This window comes from Anolis carolinensis, chromosome 3 (assembly GCF_035594765.1).
Source record: "Anolis carolinensis isolate JA03-04 chromosome 3, rAnoCar3.1.pri, whole genome shotgun sequence".
NCBI classification, from domain to species: domain Eukaryota; kingdom Metazoa; phylum Chordata; class Lepidosauria; order Squamata; family Dactyloidae; genus Anolis; species Anolis carolinensis.
In genome coordinates, this window is record NC_085843.1 from 247,604,603 (window position 1) to 247,623,047 (window position 18,445).

Genomic DNA, 18,445 nt, shown 5'->3' on the forward strand with positions numbered 1-18,445 from the left:
GTATTATTGTGGTCTCCATGTCACCGGTTATATTTGTGTATAGTCCAGAAAATGAACACATGACCTAGGACTGTGCTGTAGCTCAAGGCTATAACTTTATAGAAATTTTAATATGAGCATATATTTCTTTTCTAGAGAGTCTCTTGTACAGTGCTTAAATGATTGGATACCATTATTTAACAGCTGGGGAAATAGATATCTTACCAATCAGAAATATGGTTTAAATTATAAAATAGTTATGCATTTTGGATTTAAGCCAAATTGTGATGTAAGATATTTATTTTTCTCAGCTTTTAAATAGTGCTGCCCAACCATTTAAGCACTGTATGAAAGGACAAAATTTGTTTAAATGAAATGGACCAAAATCAATACCCATTCAAATTATATGTCTTGGGGGTCAATCATTCCAAGAATAAACCCATAGCATAGGAACACCAATATTTAGTTTTAAGTTGACTTGTTCACATTAGTTTAGTGAGATTTAGACTAGTCACTTTTATTACTGTATGCCTACAAGTGAAAAAAAAGTTTAGAAGTCAAGAGGTATGGAGTTGGGCTCCAATAACTCAAGAAACCATTGACATACAGAAGAACAAACAAAAAGGAGGAAATGAAATTTATTTCCTCCTTCCCTCTGACACTGTAGCTATTATCACTTCATTTTCCCAGTTCCTTTTGAGTAGTACTTCATGCCTTCTGCTTGTTGCGATACCCCTGGCATAACTACCTGGCTTACTGTGATACCCTTGGAAACTCTTTGGCGGAATTATCTCCTTCATGAAGACCCTCCCTATGGCACAAGAAATTTAGCTTTGTGACATTATGGTAAATCTCCACTTATCCCCAGCAGGCAATGAAATCCTTGGATGTGAAATAAGAAGTCCAATTTAACAGGTGGCCTGATATTCATTCTTCTGTGAAATGCCAAGACAGAGAATAATTGTTTCTGGAGGAAATGACAAAACATGGTATGAAAGCCATTATTTAGAACTCTCTTCTTTTTTCTCCACAAACTTTTTCTGTGTGCATTCTTTCTGCCATTACACATACTATGGGCTTCTGCATCTAACAACCTCATCAAATGAGGGCAAATTCAGCGGCATGCACCGGTTTGCCTTCCCTTTTGCCACGGAGCCTACCAGATTCCATTCCACAACGCACAGCTACTTACATCAGGGCTCCATGGTAAAAGGGAAGGCGAACAAGTGCATGCCGCCAGAGCAGCAACATGGGAGGCTTCGTGTGTTCAATTGAGGTCAACAGGGGGGAAGCTGGGTGGCCAATACTCCACGCCCACCCCCCATGGGATGGGGCAACGGGTGAGTCAGGTGATGCAGAGCAATGGGTTCCCCACATCCCCTGATGGGCAGCGCCACAATGCGTGGCAATTCTGGCAGCCCATCTGATGAGGTTGTGAATCAAGTCAAAGTATTTTAGCACTGTAAACCAACTGCTGTCAAAAATTACTGGAAATATGGATGTGGTTCTAGATCAGCTACTATGGTAGTTATGTGACTACCTTTGTTGCAAAGCGAATTACTGTCCACTGGGCCAATCCGCCAACTGCAATCTGGACTTGGAGTTCCCAGGCAGCATCTACTGTGAGTAACAGGAGTCTTTTCTCCTGCAAATCAGTATGCAGCAAATTGCTTTTCTTGTGTGATAGTCAGGAGTAAGATGCCTACTATAATTCTTAATTGCACCAGAGATCCCTTAAAGGAGGAGAATGGGAATATCAGTCTGTTGCATCCTGATTGAGAGGAAAACAGATCCTTGTTTCTTACTACAGCTGCTGCCTGTTACATCAAGACTGTGGGACTTTCACTTTCCCTGTGTATTCCTTCATCTACTGAATATATAGGGATTGTGAATACAAACCAGTTACCGATGTGTAACTCTAGTTTCCACACTGTTAATACAATTGTGAATTCCACCCCAGATCCTTAAGGAGAGAAGAACTATACAAACTATATTTTTGATTTGATTCTGTGGAAATATATGGAAGCTCGCCTTTGAAGTCATGAAACGGGCTTTCTCCAACCTGGAAGCCACTTGATATCTTGGGGTGAATCTACAGTTGAATTAATGCAGTTTCACACTACTTTAACTGCCAGGGCTCAATGCTATGTAATACTGGGAGTTGTAATTTGGCAAGTCACTAGCATTCTTTGACATATGGCCTCATCAGATGGAGGAAGAATTGGCAGCATGTTCCATTTCACTGCCTCCTTAATCACGGAACCCACCGGCTCCCATTACATGGTATACTACTACTTTTGGTGGGGTACCGTACTTAAAGGGGTGGTGAAGTGGAGCATGCCGCCACTGTAGCAACATGGGAGTCTTCCCATGTTGCTTTGGAGCAATGGGGGGAAGCCAGACAGTCAAATAATTATGGAAAATTGTAGTTTCCTCTACATATGGCTAACAAACCAAGATCTGGAACATTTTGATCCTGGATTATTTGAATTAACATGGATTAGTAAAAATTAGTTTTTCTAATACTAATGCTTTTTTTCAAAACCACAATCTTGTTCTGCTCATCTAAAATAAGAGAAAGCAAATATGTCAAGAAGGTATTTGTGTTTCTCATAATGGTAAACCACATCTTACTGCCTATCTGATCCAGGTCAACTTCATATGCAGTAAGTGTATTCCACAAATTTCCAAATATATAGTCAATTTGCAGTGAATTAATGACATTGCACTAAAAAAAATCAATACTCTGCCATCCAAAAAAAATTCTTATACTGAATTCAAGCTATAGTCCTAAGTTCAGCACTTTTGTTAGAAATATGCTCAAACACATTTAAGATTCCACTATGATATAGTCCAGTCCCAAAAAGGTCAGCCTTTACAAAAGGGTCATGGTTCATATACATGTACAAAACAGTTCTAATGGAAGAAAATAGCTATTTAAAACCATTTCTGCAATGGCTAGGCTTATAGGCCTTACCTGTAAATATTTGACAATCTGCATCTCCCACTGTAGACCAATTCGGACACCGCAGTCATCAGAGGAGGCCCTGCTCTCAGTCCCACCCCGTCCCAAGTGGGGCTGGTGGAACGAGAGAAAGGGCCTTCTATGTGGCCACCTCCACACCTCTGGAACTGTCTTCCTAAAGAGTTAAAGTTGGCCCCCTCCTTCCCCACCTTCAAAAAACAGCTGAAGACGTACCTTTGCTCACTGGCATATGAGGAGGAGGAGCAATAGAAGGTAATACTATCATTATACCTCAAATTAATAGCTACCATCTGTATCTGTTCCCTGATTGCCCCACCAGCTAAATAGACATCTTGAGCAATGATCAATCTATATGTCCCAAAGAACTGGGAAGGCTTCTGTTTGATTTTTTAAATTTTTTGTCTGATATAACAGGTTACATTTTTAATTTGTTTTTATATGTTGGGTTGTCAATTTTCATTATTATGGGTGTATTGTTGTTGTGTTTGGGCATTGAATGTTTGCCTTTTATGTTTGAAATCTGCCCTGAATCCCTCCGGGGAGATAGGGTGGAATATAAATAAAGTCTTGTTGTTGTTGTTGTTGTTATCCAATTTATGGTCTGACTAGGTGTATGTTTACTCCATGGAAACTTAGCTAAATGGTTCTCTTTCTGACACTAGTATTACAAGTATAGTAGAGCCCCGGTTAACCGAGCTCCGGTTAACTAAGCGTCCGTATTATCTGAGGTGCCACCCGGGGCTTCCCTCCCTCTTCCTCTCGAGCTCGGGAGAAGGAGAGGGAGGAGGAAGCACCCCGCGATCGCTGCTGCTTAGCAACACTCGCGGCGTCCTTCCCAAGGGGCAAGCCCTCGTCAGGCCTTTACTGAAGGGAAGGCTTTCCCCTTCCCTTCAGTAAAGGCGCTGGGCCGGGCCTCCCTATTATCCAACAGATCCGGCTATTCAAGACACAGCCCGCCCGTTTAACTTGGATAACTGGAACTCTACTGTAACACTAATGTACAAAACAATACACAGTTGAGCTTTTCCTACAGTCAGATATGCCAGTTTATTCAGAAATAAGTCCTTCTATAAGGCTTAGCTGTTCGGAAAAAAATTAGGATGACAGTCAAAGAGCTAAGAGCATCACATGAACACAAAAATATGCCCTTTGGTATATCAGATAATCATCTACAGATTTTGTTGCTATTATCCATGCTTTTCTCTACTTCTTTTCTATACCTACTCCTTTCCACTAAAGTATAGGAATACAAGAATATATTTACCTGGTTACCTGGGAAAATGGAATGTTTCAACTCACTGACTAATTTTGCAGTCAAACAAATTGTCTCATAATCCAACATTTCATTTCATCCAAGAATAACTGTTCTATAGAGACTATTTTTCAAATGTGGCTACGATAATTACTCTTTTACAGTTTCTTAAATAAACCCTGACTGAAATTGTTGAAGATATCCTCTGTACCCTTAGCACTATCTGTTCATTTAGCTTCACTTGTTATGACAAAAATCCTTTTTGCTCTGAACTTAAATTTTTTACTTTAAATTGTTTAATTAACATTAATTAAAATGGAAATTAAAATCCAGTTAGAGGAAAGAAATGCTCTTGTGGTATACATATTTATAGCTTATTTAAAACAGTCATACACCATCTTGTAAGGGATCAGTAGATAACACATAGTTTTCCCCAAGTATTGCTGGACTAAAACTCTCATTCCCTCATCAGAACTTATGCCGTCTAGTTCTAATGGAAGTCCAGCAATGGGGGGAGGGGGGTCTTAAGTTCCTCATCCTCATTTTAAGGCATAACTCTCCAAATACACTATACAACAATGAAATACAAATCAAACTATATTTGGAGCTTCACACCATAACAGTACACTATTCCAGGGAAGCTGAGTAACCCGGGAGTCTCAAATACATGCATTTTCAATATATGTCTGACAGTCCACACTAAAGGAATCCATGCATAAGTCTACAGCATTGAAGTATTTTTTTGTAGGTGGAGTCAGATGATCTAATCCACACGCCCAGCTCTCCAAAGCCTGGATCATTGAGAAGGTGGCTACACATCTAATAACATTGATCCAGAAAGCTATCATTTCCTGCCCCAAAGAAGATGGGTTCAGAGCCTGTAATGCCATCCTGACACAGGCACTGGCTGCTGCTTGTACCTGCAGAGGGTTGGCTTCCAATGTCCTATATCTCTCCTGTTTGTGACTGGTGGCCCCATAAAAGTGGGGCAATTAATCAAGTCAAGGTTTTAGCTCAGACTTGAAAGTTATCCAATGTGATGAAACCTCATCCCAAAGTATTTTTAGCTCCTTGGATACTTCCTCAAAACCTCAAGCAGATTCACTACCTCAAAGCAGATACACCACCTCTATCATTTAGAGAGGATGGTGTGCAGGCAAAACCCATCTCTGCCATTATCTTCAAGCACTGTTTGTAAATAATAGTGATGATTATGAAACATGCATTCTGATTGCCTTCCAGTTGGAAACAGGAATTCTGCTCTCACAATCAATGAGTAACTGGGAAAGAACATGTGGGAAAATCTCCATGGGACACTGAGACCTGAAGGAACTCGAGAGTCCTCCAGGACCATTGGAGGAGCAACTTCTTCCCTAGGAGTCTCATTGATCTCAGAAAAAATTCTTCTCAGCAACTAAGCATAGGATTGTGCTGAAGAAAACTCCAAACATGGTTGTCACAAGCCTTCAATTCATCTCTGATTTATGATAGCCATGTCCCAGGATTTTCTTGACAAAAAGAGGTTTGCCATTACTTTCCTTGAAGACTGAAAGAGTGTGAATTGTCCAAAGTCACCCAGTGGGTTTTCATGGACATTGTCCAACATTGCGGTCTTCTAGAGTCCTTGTTCAATACTCAAACGATTACAGTATCTTGGCCCTCACATATTATAGGACATAGTAAGCAGATCAAGTAAAAAATAAATCAAGGACACTCACTATATTGGATGTGCAAGTTGCAGAGCATATAAAAGATGTGTGTAAATATATATAGTGATTATGCATTGCCTGTGGAATACATAGTTTTTGGACACCACCACCCTGCACATATTCTTCATATGAGGTCAATGCAATGCTATCCTTATTTTTATACTCATTAAGAATGATACAGTGTATTAATACCCAACTACTGATATTATTTACAGTGAAGTGATCTCCACTTACAGCTGTAGTTTAATGAAAGCACATGCCAGTAATTCCATTTCTATCAACAGCAAGTAGGGGAGATAACAGCAGTCATACAGTGGGATTTTAAGAGACCTACAAAAAATTAGTATTAGGGAAGTCTCTTTGTATTAATTGAGATTGGCAAAGTGATGCTCTCCAGTTGTTGTCAGACTGCAACATCCATCAGTCTGTGCAAGGAGAACCAGTGATCAGCAGTGCAGGGTCAGCTCTGGTCAGTGCTTCGATAGGAGATGACCAAATATCAGGTGCTGTAGGCTATAGTTCAGACTGCAGTGGTTCTCAACCTGTGAGTCCCCAGGTGTTTTGGCCTACAACTCCCAGAAATCCCAGCCAGTTTACCAGCTGTTAGGATTTTTGGGAGTTGAAGGCCAAAATATCTGGAGACTCACAGGTTGAGAACAACTGGTACACTGGTTCAGAGGAAGTAACAGGAAAAACACCACCTCTTAAGGTTTTCTTGCTTCAGAAAAATCCTATGGAATTCATAGAGTCACCACAGACAGCAGGCAACTTGAAGGTACCTCACAATGGATGTTATCCCACTGGGAGGGGGGAGGCATCATATATTTGTGGCGTTATGTTCTGTTGTATTAGAAAGCAAATTGTATCATTTCTCAGATCCCATCATGCATCGTTCTTTCTTGCCTTTTCTCCAGAAATAATCCACTTTCGGTTTTATCAAACAAATGAATGCAGTTCCTGGCCACTTAATTTAAAAATTTAAAAAAACTTAATTTGGGAAAAAAAACTTTGGGGATACTAGACTTTCCCTTCCAATCCTGCAACTCCCGAGGAGAGAGGAGGCATTGACCTGCACCCCCCCGCCCCCTGCTCTGGGCTCCTCTTTCCTTCCATAAGTTAGCAGTAGTGCAATTTTAAAAGCCAAGATCACTATGAAGGAAAAACAAAATGGTGATATTTTTGAAATCTCTGTATTTTTAATGATGAAATTAATTTTAAAACATTACTATACCAGGTTCATGAAGCAAGATTTGGGGAGATAAATGTCAATGCCTGGTATGAAACCACCCATTGGAATGGCCATTACTCCTCCTCACTAAAGCGATTCAACATGAGCAAAATTGACAGATCCCATCCCACCTGTTTTTCCTCATTTTCTCCAATTCTATAGCAATTCCTGACCTTAGGAGTCTGTTTCAAAAGTGTCGTGGGATTGTATCCTAGGAGTGTTCTGGGGCTCCTTCTACACTGCCATATACAATCCAAATTACTTGCTTTGAACTGGGTTATATGGCAGTGTAGACTAATATAATCCAGTTCAAAGCAGATAATGTGGATTATCTGCTTTGATAGTCTGATTACATGGCTGTATAGAAGGGACCTGGGTCTCTCATCTCTTCCCCATGACTATGAATGGGCAGCTGCCAGACCACATCCACAATATACTTGGTCTTCCAAGAATCCTTCCACACAGTGATATAACTCAGAATATTAAGGCAGAAAATCCCACAATATCAGCTTTGAACTGGGTTATATGAGTCCACACTGCCACATATTCCAGTTCAAAGCAGAAAATGTGGGATTTTAATTCAGTTGTGTGGAAGGGGCTTAAGTCTGGGTCGAGGGGGGGAAAGGTCTGAGGGACTTAAAGGTGGAGGCTGTACATAGAAACACCCTGAAAAATGCAGCTTTCAGCCCCAGAGGAAAACCACTCCTCTAATCACGCCAGATCTTAGCCAAAGAGGGAAAAGCTACCCCGCCTTCAGACCACCTTCTGGTCCACAAACTTTGACGCCACAAAGTGCTTTGGACCTTTAACTCCCAGCCACGCCAACCTGCTCAGATAAGAATGGGGGAGATTCTGAGAGGTGAGGGTCAATCTTGAGAGTCTCTTTCCAACCAGAGTCTCTCTCCATCACCTGTGCGACCCTCCAGGAAAAAGCCCCCCAAAGGCTCTCAAGTGACACAAACGGGAAAAGCGAGCCCTTGCCGCCACTGCCGCCTCCTAAACTTTTCAAGGGCAAAGCGCTCCGTTTCGCCCGGGAGGGAAGCTCCTTCCAAAGGAAGGCAGGGAAGCGAGAACGCAATCCACCCGCGAGAGAGAAGGGCAGACAAGGGAAGCCGGGGGTGGGGGGGGGGCGCCTCCGGAGAGCTTCTCACCCTGAGATGCCGCTGGGGCCGCGCCCTCCCTCCTGCTGTGTCCGGCGCCTCCGTGGACAACTTCCTCGGCCCCTCGGGTCCCTTCCTCGCCGGTGCCCAAAGCGGCCCGGGGGGCGAGGAGGAAGGGGCGCCCAAGTCCGCCGCGCCCACCTGCCCACCCGCGACGCGCCTCCGCTCCAGCTCCCCCGGCTGGGTCCTAACGCCGCGAGAAGGTCTGGCAGAAGGAAGGGAAAACACCCACACACAACAAACACACCGTGTCTATAGGGCTTCTTTCTTTGTTGTGCTTGGAGCCAGCCTTGGGTGCCTCTTCACTGTAAAAAGAATTCTCCAGCAAGTAGTTAACCTCACCAACTTGCAAGCCCCAGGATTCCACAGGATGGAGCCATGACAAAATGGCATCAAACTACAATAATAATAAAGACTCTGGCAGAAACCAGTGCAGGTGGTCCCGGTGGTGATGGGCACACAGGGTGCCGTGCCAAAAGATCTCAGCCGGCATTTGGAAACTATAGACATTGACAAAATTACGATCTGCCAACTGCAAAAGGCCACCCTACTGGGATCTGCACGCATCATCTGAAAATACATCACACAGTCCTAAACGCTTGGGAAGTGTTCGACTAGTGATTTTGTGATACGAAATCCAACATATCTATCTTGTTTGCAGTGTCATAATAATAATAATAATAATAATAATAATAATAATAATAATAATAATAATGTGAGACTTTCGAATCCAGACTGACAAAGTTTTGGAACACAACACACCAGACCTCACAGTTGTGGAAAAGAAAAAAGTTTGAATTATTGATGTCGCCATACTAAGTGACAGTCGAATTGATGAAAAACAACAGGAAAAACTCAGCCGTTATCAGGACCTCAAGATAGAACTGCAAAGGCTCTGGCATAAACCAGTACAGGTGGTCCTGGTGGTAATCGACACACTGGGTGCCGTGCTAAATAATCTCAGCCGGCATTTGGAAACAATAAACATTGACAAAATCATGATCTGTCAACTGCAAAAGGCCACCTTACTGGGATCTGCACACATCATCCGAAAATACATCACACAGTCCTAAACACTTAGGAACTGTTCGACTAGTGTTTTTGTAATACAAAATCCAGCATACATATCTTGTTTGCTGTGTCATACTATGTCTTTGTGTCAATAATAATAATAATAATAATAATTTTATTTTTATATCCCACCTCCATTTCCTCGAAGGGACTCAGGGTGGTTTACATGGGGACAAGTCCGATCCAACAAAAATTAAAACCAAACATATATCAAAACATATCTCAATAAAATCAACAACATTACAACACGACAATAACATAAAAACAGCATCATCAACAGCCAATAGTCTGTTCAACTCTCACAATTCCCAACAGCCTTTAGGATGTTAAGAATTGTGTAAACAAGTCCAAAACACCCGGAGGGCTGAAGTTTGCCCATGCCTGATCCAAAGATTCTTATAAGGAAACTTTAGGAATCCCTAGGACCTCTAGCATGGATTTATGGCCAACATCTGGCAGAAGTTGACTGTGGAGTAGCATGAAGAACCTAGAACAAGGGGTGTCCAAACTTTCACCCTCCAGGTATTTAGGTCTCCAACTCCCAAAAGTCCTAGGAAGTCCTATAACCATGTAATAGGGATGCTTCATACATATTGGAGCGCCCGGTGGCGCAGCAATTTAAACCACTGAGCTGCTGAACTTGCTGACCAAAAGGTCGGTGGTTCAAATCCAGGGACTGGGGTGAGCTCCTGCTGTTAGCCCCAGCTCCTGCCAACATAGCAGTTCAAAAACATGCAAATGTCAGTAGATCAATAGGAACTGCTCCGGCGGGAAGATAATGGTGCTCCATATGACCTTGGAGGTGTCTACGAAGAATGCCAGCTCTTTGGCTTAGAAATGGAGATGAGCACCAACTCCCAGAATCGGACATGACTGGACTTAATGTCAGGGGAAAACCTTTACCTTTACCTTATACAGATTAGAACACGCAAGCCGCCTCACCATGACAAGGTGACAATCCATCTGGAGACCTAATGTTGGTGGACAGGAAAAGAGATTTAAAGGTGGGATAAAAGCCAAACTTAAAAATTGGCAGAGACACTAAGAGCTGGGAAGACCTGGCCCTTGAGCATTCTAACTGGAGGTCAGCTGTGACCAGCAGTGCTGCAGAATTCGAAGAGGCAAATATGGAGGGCAAAAGGAAGAAACATGCCAAGAGGAAGGCGCAGCAAGCCAACCCTGACCCAGACTGCCTTTCATCTGGAAACCGATGTCCTCACTGTGGAAGAACATGCGGGTCATTAGGGAAGGGAAGTCATAGGGAGGAGGGAGCAAGCTTGTTTTCTGCTGCCCTGCAGACTAGGACACGGAACAATGGCTTCAAACTACAGGAAAGGAGATTCCACCTGAACATCAGGAAGAACTTCCTCACTGTGAGAGCTGTTCGACAGTGGAACTCTCTCCCCGGGGCCGTGGTGGAGGCTCCTTCTTTGGAGGCTTTTAAGCAGAGGCTGGATGGCCATCTGTCGGGGGTGCTTTGAATGCGATTTCCTGCTTCTTAGCAGGGGGTTGGACTGGATGGCCCATGTGGTCTCTTCCAACTCTACTATTCTATGATTCTATGATTCTATGATTACGCTGTTGTAGTTTGACACTACTCAAAGAGCCATGGCTCGATGCTATGTAATGAAGGGAGTTATAATTTTATAAGATCTCTAGCCTTTTTTGTTAAATAGTGCTGCAGCTCCCAAGATTGCATATAATTGAGCCATAGCTGTGAAAGTGGTGTCAAACTGCATTCATTCTACAGTGTAGAGCTGGCATGGGCAAACCTCAGCCCTCCAGGTGTTTTGGACTTCAACTCTCACAATGGCTGTTAGGAATTGTGGGATCTGAAGTCCAAAACACCTGGAGGGCCCACGTTTGCCCATGCCTGGTGTAGAGGAAACCTTAGTGTGTTATCCCAGGCTTTCAAAATAGCAAGTAGGAAGTGTGGAAATTGGTGGCACACAGGGTCAGAAATCAGGAAAATCATGCTCTATCTAACTATGGCTAAAGCCTTAAATGGCTTTGGTCCAACTTAACCTGACCGAATGTATTCCCTCTATGAACCAGTTCATAAATTTGGATCTTCCAGGGAGGTGCTGTTCTCAGACCCATCAGCCTCACAGGTGCAGCTGGTGGGGACAAGGGACAGGACCTTCTTGGTGGTGGCCCCATGGCTGTGGAACTCCCTCTCGAGTGAGATCAGGTTAGTCCCCTCCCTCCTCACCTTTAGGAGACAGCTAAAGACCTGGCTGTGGAATCAGCGTTTGGCCCATACTAGGAATATTTAAAGTTAAGGTGAAAGTTGAAAGTGCAATAACCCAGGATTCTTTATGGACGACGGCCATGTCTTTGTGTGATATATGATGCTATTTTATGATGTTTTTAATCATTTTTAATGTTTTATTAGGGGAGGGACAACTTTGATGTTTTATACTGTTTTTTATCGAGGGCATTGAATTGTTGCCAACACTGTGAACTGCCCTGAGTTCCCTTCGGGGTTGAGAAAGGCGGTATATAAATGCCACAAATAAATAAATAAATAAACTTCCAGACAGGCCCTACATTCCAGGATCTGATCCCAGATATTCTGCTTTAAACTCGATTATATGAGCCCGCCCTGCCAGATAATCTAGGATAAACAGGAAACCTGGGACAAAACCCTGGTATATAGGGCCTATCTCAAAGGGCCCCCTAGATACCAACAGCGATATCAACGCTATCAACATTGGAGTGTATATGCAGTGAGCTGCTAGTTTGCATGTTAACAGGGCAGTGAATCTCCTCTAGGTTTATTTTGGTCAATAAAGGAGTTATCCTTTATATTCCTCAAATAGTTTGAATAGCCAGTGTAGTGGATTTTCCACTGTGCTGACATAGAAGCCAGCAGCTACCTCTATGTTTATATAGAGCAGGGGTCCCCAAACTAAGGCCCGGGGGCCAGATGCGGCCCTCCAAGGTCATTTACCTGGCCCCCGCCCTCATTTATAATATAATATTTTTATATCCGTTTTAATAATATAATATATTGTATATACATATTATATTGATAATAATGTTATTTTATACAATATAATACTAATACCATATAATATTAATTATATGTTATATATTACATATAATATTACAGTATAGTGATATAGTTCAATATAGTAATATATAATGCTAATATTGTGCTATGCTAATAATATAATATACTGTATGTACATACAGCTGCTCTGAGTTCCCTTCGGGGTAAAAAGGGTGAGATATAAATGTAGTAAATAAATGCCTTATAGTTCAGTTCAAAAGTACCAGTGTTGTAAAATAGTGTTGTTACCTTTGTTGACCTCTAACCTCAAAAAGCCAGATGCTTGAAATCAGAGTGCTTGTCACCCTTTTCCTTCCATGTGTCCACACTTTCACTTGTTTGTTTTGCTCTCATAGCTCTACATTTCCAAAGTACACATTCAGCACAGATAAAAGGACAGACAAAAGGAAGTGCTTCTTGATATCCCACATAGTTAAAAAAAAAGGTGACATTTACTCCCACAAGACATACGGATGAGATGATTGCCAAATTGGAAGGCTTTAAAAGAGGATTGGATAAATTTGTGGAAGATAAGGCTAATAATAGCTACCAGCTATGAAAGACAACAGGATCCTGGATTAAGAAACATTTATTTATGTATTTATTTATTTATTTACAGCATTTATATTCCACCCTTCTCACCCCGAAGGGGACTCAGGGCGGATCACATTACACATATAGGCAAACATTCAATGCCTTTTAACATAGAACAAAGACAAACAAACATAGGCTCCGAGCGGGCCTCGAACTCATGACCTCCTGGTCAGAGTGATTCATTGCAGTGATTGATTGCAGCTGCTCTCCAGCCTGTGCCACAGCCCGAGCCCACATTGCTACAATATATCTCCCATGCCTCTCTCCACTACAAAATCCAACTTTTCTTGGCTGCAACATAACCATGTCCAGTGGTGTGTGCTTGTGTGTGTGTGTGTGTGTGAGAGAGAGAGTGAGGGCCTTTCCACATAGCCATATAACCCTGAATATCAAGGCAGATAATGCACAATATCTGCTTTGAACTCGATTATCTGAGTCCACACTGCTATACAACCCAGTTCAAGGCAGATAATGTGAGATATACAGCTGTGTGGAAGGGGCCTGAGAGAGTGTCTTAATTATTAAAATGTCTTAATTATCCACTGCTGTGCTACGGGAAAATTGCTAGATTCTTCTTTGCCATCCCTACTGTTCCCACCAGGCAGAAATTTGTTGTTAGAGAATCTAAGCTGTTGGTGATAAAATGTTGGGGAGGTTGGTCATTGTGCTTGGCAGATAATTTTCAGGTTTACTACAACTAAAAGAGAGAGTAATGAGTATCTCATTCTGTATCTAAGGGTGCATTTACACTCTAGAATTAATGCAGCTTGACACCACTTCAACTGCTATGGTCCAATGTATACAATCCTAAGAATTGTCATTTCACAAAGTCTTTAGCCTTCTTTTCCAAAGAGTGCTGGTGCCTCACCAAACTACAGATTCCAGGATTCCATAGCATTGAGCCATGGCAGTTAAAATGATTTCAAAATGCATTAATTCTACATTGTAAATGCACCATAAAAGACCAGTAGGATTCTGGACATAAAGTGCATTGTTTTAAAAATACATGCAAAAGCAGGCCTTTACATTTGGTCACTATGCCATAAATCCAATTTCTCTCCATGCTGCTAGACTTGAAATGGCACTCTTAAATAAATGGGCCTCATGCATCCAATGTGTTTTCATCTGCAGAACTGTTGGCAGTTTATCAGCTTAGAGGCTTAAGAGTTCATAGTAAGTACTTACAGACAGATAGCTATATTAGTTTGCTACAACAATCAACCAGTCATTCAATCAATCCATCATCTTCTGACACTAGTATATTTATTGTGTCATGAGCTTTTATAAAGAAGAATCCATTAATCTCACATTGGAAAGAGAAACAAAAATATAAACAGTGGAATCAAATGTTGATAAAATGAGGGGGGAAACAAACAAACTGTACACATTCAAGTACAAATGCATGCAAAATAACCATACTGAGTTACTGACCACCCACAACAGTAATTAATTATATTGTGGTTCAGTCAAGACCATACGTTAACTATTATTAAGGCAAATTTTTGAGGCAATGATAATATTAAAGCATGACATCCTGTGATCCACAGTGCCATAATTAGAAAGAAAAAGGTCTTCACATTTGGAAAGTAGGAGAACAGATGCCTTTCTGATGGCATACACCAGTTGTTTCTAGTTCTGGTGAATCATACTGGATCAGACTTTACATATGTCATTGATCAAAGTATTTCCTGCCCTAAACTTCACCCCTAAGGGGAAAAACCTCCATCTGTGAAGGGGAAAAAAGAGGGTATTTTTTCCCTCTTTGTAATTAAAATTTAATGGCTTCTCTTTGAACGTTTTGTTGTTTCTGATGTGCTATACTGCAAAGGACATATCTGAGATGGCAGCATGTATGTCAAATGTGAACAGCAGTTGCAGTTTATGAGAAGAGAAGAGCAGTGACAAAAGCACACTTGGAAAATGCAAACTCAAGATTTATAATAAGGGTAAGCACCTGTCTTTCATAACAATGAACACCACATATGCCCTGCTTAAAAAAAAAAGTTTCTTCTCACATTCTTTGGAAATGCTAAGTCACATTTTATGTGTTGTATCATAAATAGAGGATTAAACTGCAACTGAATGTTCTAACCCCTGCTTAGCCATGAAAGTGAAGCCCCTGGTGGCGCAGTGGGTTAAACACTTGAGCTGGCAGGACTGCTGACTTGAAGGTTGGGTTGCTGACCTCAAGGTTGCCGGTTCAAATCCAACCCGGGGAGAGTGTGGATAAGCTCCCTCTATCAGCTCCAGCTCCATGTGGGGACATGAGAGAAGCATCCTACGAGGATGGTAAAACATCAAAACATCAGGGTGTCCCCTGGGCAACTTCCTTGCAGACAGTCAATTCTCTCACACCTGAAGCGATTTGCAGTTTCTCAAGTCACTCCTGACACAAAAAAAAGCTAAGAAAGTCATTGGGTAACCTTGGGCTCATCTGGACAGAGTGAAAAAAAAAACCCTGAAAGTCTTTACTTTTATACCTATCCTGGGACCTCATCACACTAGAGCTTGGATCCACTTTAAATCCACTTTAGGGAGGGTGCTTTAAACAGCTCAGCCAGACAGGTCCTGGGCCTCACCAAACTACAAACCCCAGAATTTTGTAGGAGGCAGGAACCAGATTTAAAGTGGATTCATGCTCCAGTGTGATGAGGCAGCTAGCCAGCATAATGTGTGGTCTGAACATTGGACTCAACTGGAGACCTGAGCTCAACTCTCCACAAAACCCCATGATAGTTCACTTTAGAGCAGGCTTGTCCAACCTGTGGCCAGTGGACCACATCCGGCACAGGATGCCTATGAATTTGGCTCAAGACAAAATCATAAACTTCAAACATTTAAAAAATTCTTTGTAACAACTGCACAGTTCTTGAATACAATCTTTGTAGACAACAGAACAGAATGAAATAACCAGATTATGTTAACGTCTACAAACATCACAACTGCAACAGAATGGAATGGAATAATTAGAGTATGTTATATCTACAAATATTATCCATAATCCATATGATAATTTCAAACAGTACAGCAAGAAAACCTACTGAACAATTTTAAAAGATCCTCCAAATGGGGCAGCACATAATTAGGATTATTATGTGAAGATTTTGCCTATTTGTGGTGATGGCTATTACAAAAATTATGCAAGGACCTTTTTTGTATGTGTGCTCATTAGTGTTTGTGCATTTTATGTGTGGCCTAAGACAATTATTATTCTTCCAATGTGGCCCGGGGAAGCCAAAAGGTTGGGCACCCCGCCTTAGAATCTCCATTGGAAAAATTCAAAGACACACAGCAACTATGCATCCACCCACCCATCCATTCATCCATCCTTCTACCTACATATGATCTTTAAAAAAAATCCCACTCTGAAGTATTCCCAAAAAAATTCCAGCATTTATGAAGACATTTTATTCCCACTCTCCAGGTCAATTTAAACTAAACTAAATCATTAGTTTCAGAAATTGGTAACTCTCCGTGAATTTCTGTTATCTTGGAGATAGCTAAGATGTTCACCACCAAAAAACATAGCAACTGTTCTAGGACAGAAAACTTATCAAGTGAGGAAATGAGGAGTGGCCCCAAAGTTTACCTAATGTAATATTGCTAAAACGCATTAACATTTTGTCTATAACTCCCAAAAATGATGTAAAAGGTTTCAGTGGAAATTGTTGAAAGGCAGTTTCTGAAATGTTGCCTGTGTCTTTTGGCAACATTCTGAAATTTTGCATGTGATCAGTGGGAGGGAAAATAGAAAAAAACATAAGGGATAAGTGGTATTTCAATAAAGAGTGTGGATGAAAAACTATAAATAAGCAAATAAAATCAAAACAAAAGAACGGGAAAATCTCAATACTTCAAGGGACCTTTTTCCTGCCTAGATAAGCCCTTTGTGAGAACAGTCCTCCAAGTGTTTTGGACTTGAGCTCCCAGAAATCCCAGGCAGCTTACCAGCTGTTAGGAATTGTGGGAGCTAAAGTCCAAAAGACTCGGAGGACCAAAGGTTAGGAACCAGTGATCTAGAAGAAGACAGCTATGCCTTTGTATTCTAGCTCACAGGTGGCTATGAGGATAAATTGGAGAAGAAGAGAGCCAAGTGCCATCTGGCGTTTACTGGTGGAAAAGCAGGAGATAAATGCATCAAATGCGGGGTTGTCAAAGATCTGTGAAGTTGCATAACTAAGTGCATAACAAAGGGCCAAAATCGGTGGCAGGCACCGGTTTAGCTCAGGTCATCCATGGTCTAGGTCTTTCAGCATGACTCTATGGTCAGCATCTGCTGGAAGCTGACCATAGAATTGCATTGAAGGACCTAAAGATTCCTAGATAGGTGTTCTCTCTAGAAATATCTAGGCCCTCCAGTTCCAGTATGACTGAAGGAAGTTGACCATCAAGTCCCACAGGAAACCTAGGTATTCCTAGAGAGAACATTTTAAATCAAATTCATGAATAATTAAATCTGCAAAAAGTCAAATACAGAGGGAAACTGTTTTTCATTTTTGTGACTGTCCAAGTTCATCCAGTGAGCTCCATGGCTCAGCAGAGACCATAAACCAGATCCCTAGAATCCTAGTCCAGCACTCTAACCACCACACCATATATTCTCTTTAAAAAGTGTCAGTAGAATGCCATATTCCAGTTCTTGTAGAAACAGCAAGTACATTCTATAAGGGTGGGTTCCTATAGGCACAGGACAGCCAATATCAAACACATACGAGGAACCATAGAATTATAGAAATGGAAGAGGCCACAAGGGCCATCCAGTCCAACTACCTTCCATGCAGGAAGATATAGTTAGCTTGGGGGAAAATACCAAGGTTTGTAGAAGTACCAAATAATCTTTAGAAAATGAGAAGATCTTTTAGAAATTTCTTCAAAATCCATCTTAGATCAGGCAGAGGTTGCTGATTCAGAATAATAATGAAACAATCATCATAGTTTATTTGCTGCACTAAGCAAGCTATGTAGCTGTTTGTGAGGGGCATTAAGTTCCCTTAGGGCTTGGGCTTTTCTAGCTCAAACCTGTACAACATGTGAAGATGCTCCCATATATCTTCTTTGTATAAATTGAGAACAAGAAGAACTACTTTAACCTAATAAAAACAGTTCAAATCTTTGGTCTGTAATTATTCTATAAATGGAAAGATACCAGAGCATCAGAGCGTGATATACCTACAATATCAAAGAATAGGTTAAAATAAAAACAGTTGTTCTTGGCCTTGGAAAATAAAGAGAATAATACACTACCATTCTAAATCAAGTCTCTAGTTTCATTTTAAGATGTAGGGGATTTCTGCAGACTAAAAATATATGTCTGGTTTATTAAAGGTCTAAAAATGAGCATGGATATGTCTTAAAATTCTGTTAAACTCAATGAGATCTTTTAAAAAGCCAATATTTAAATCCTTATTTCC

At 41.3% G+C, this 18,445-nt stretch overlaps 1 protein-coding gene across 1 annotated transcript in view; it reads right to left on the minus strand.

Annotated features, from left to right (window-relative positions):
- The window catches only part of spsb4 (splA/ryanodine receptor domain and SOCS box containing 4), a 252,980-nt gene extending 244,539 nt beyond the window's left edge, over positions 1 to 8,441 (minus strand). Inside the window, exon 1 of the mRNA XM_062976562.1 lies at positions 8,306 to 8,441. The gene's annotated coding sequence lies outside the window, so the exon portion shown is untranslated. The remainder of the gene's footprint in view (positions 1 to 8,305) is intronic.
- Positions 8,442 to 18,445: the final 10,004 nt, after the last annotated feature.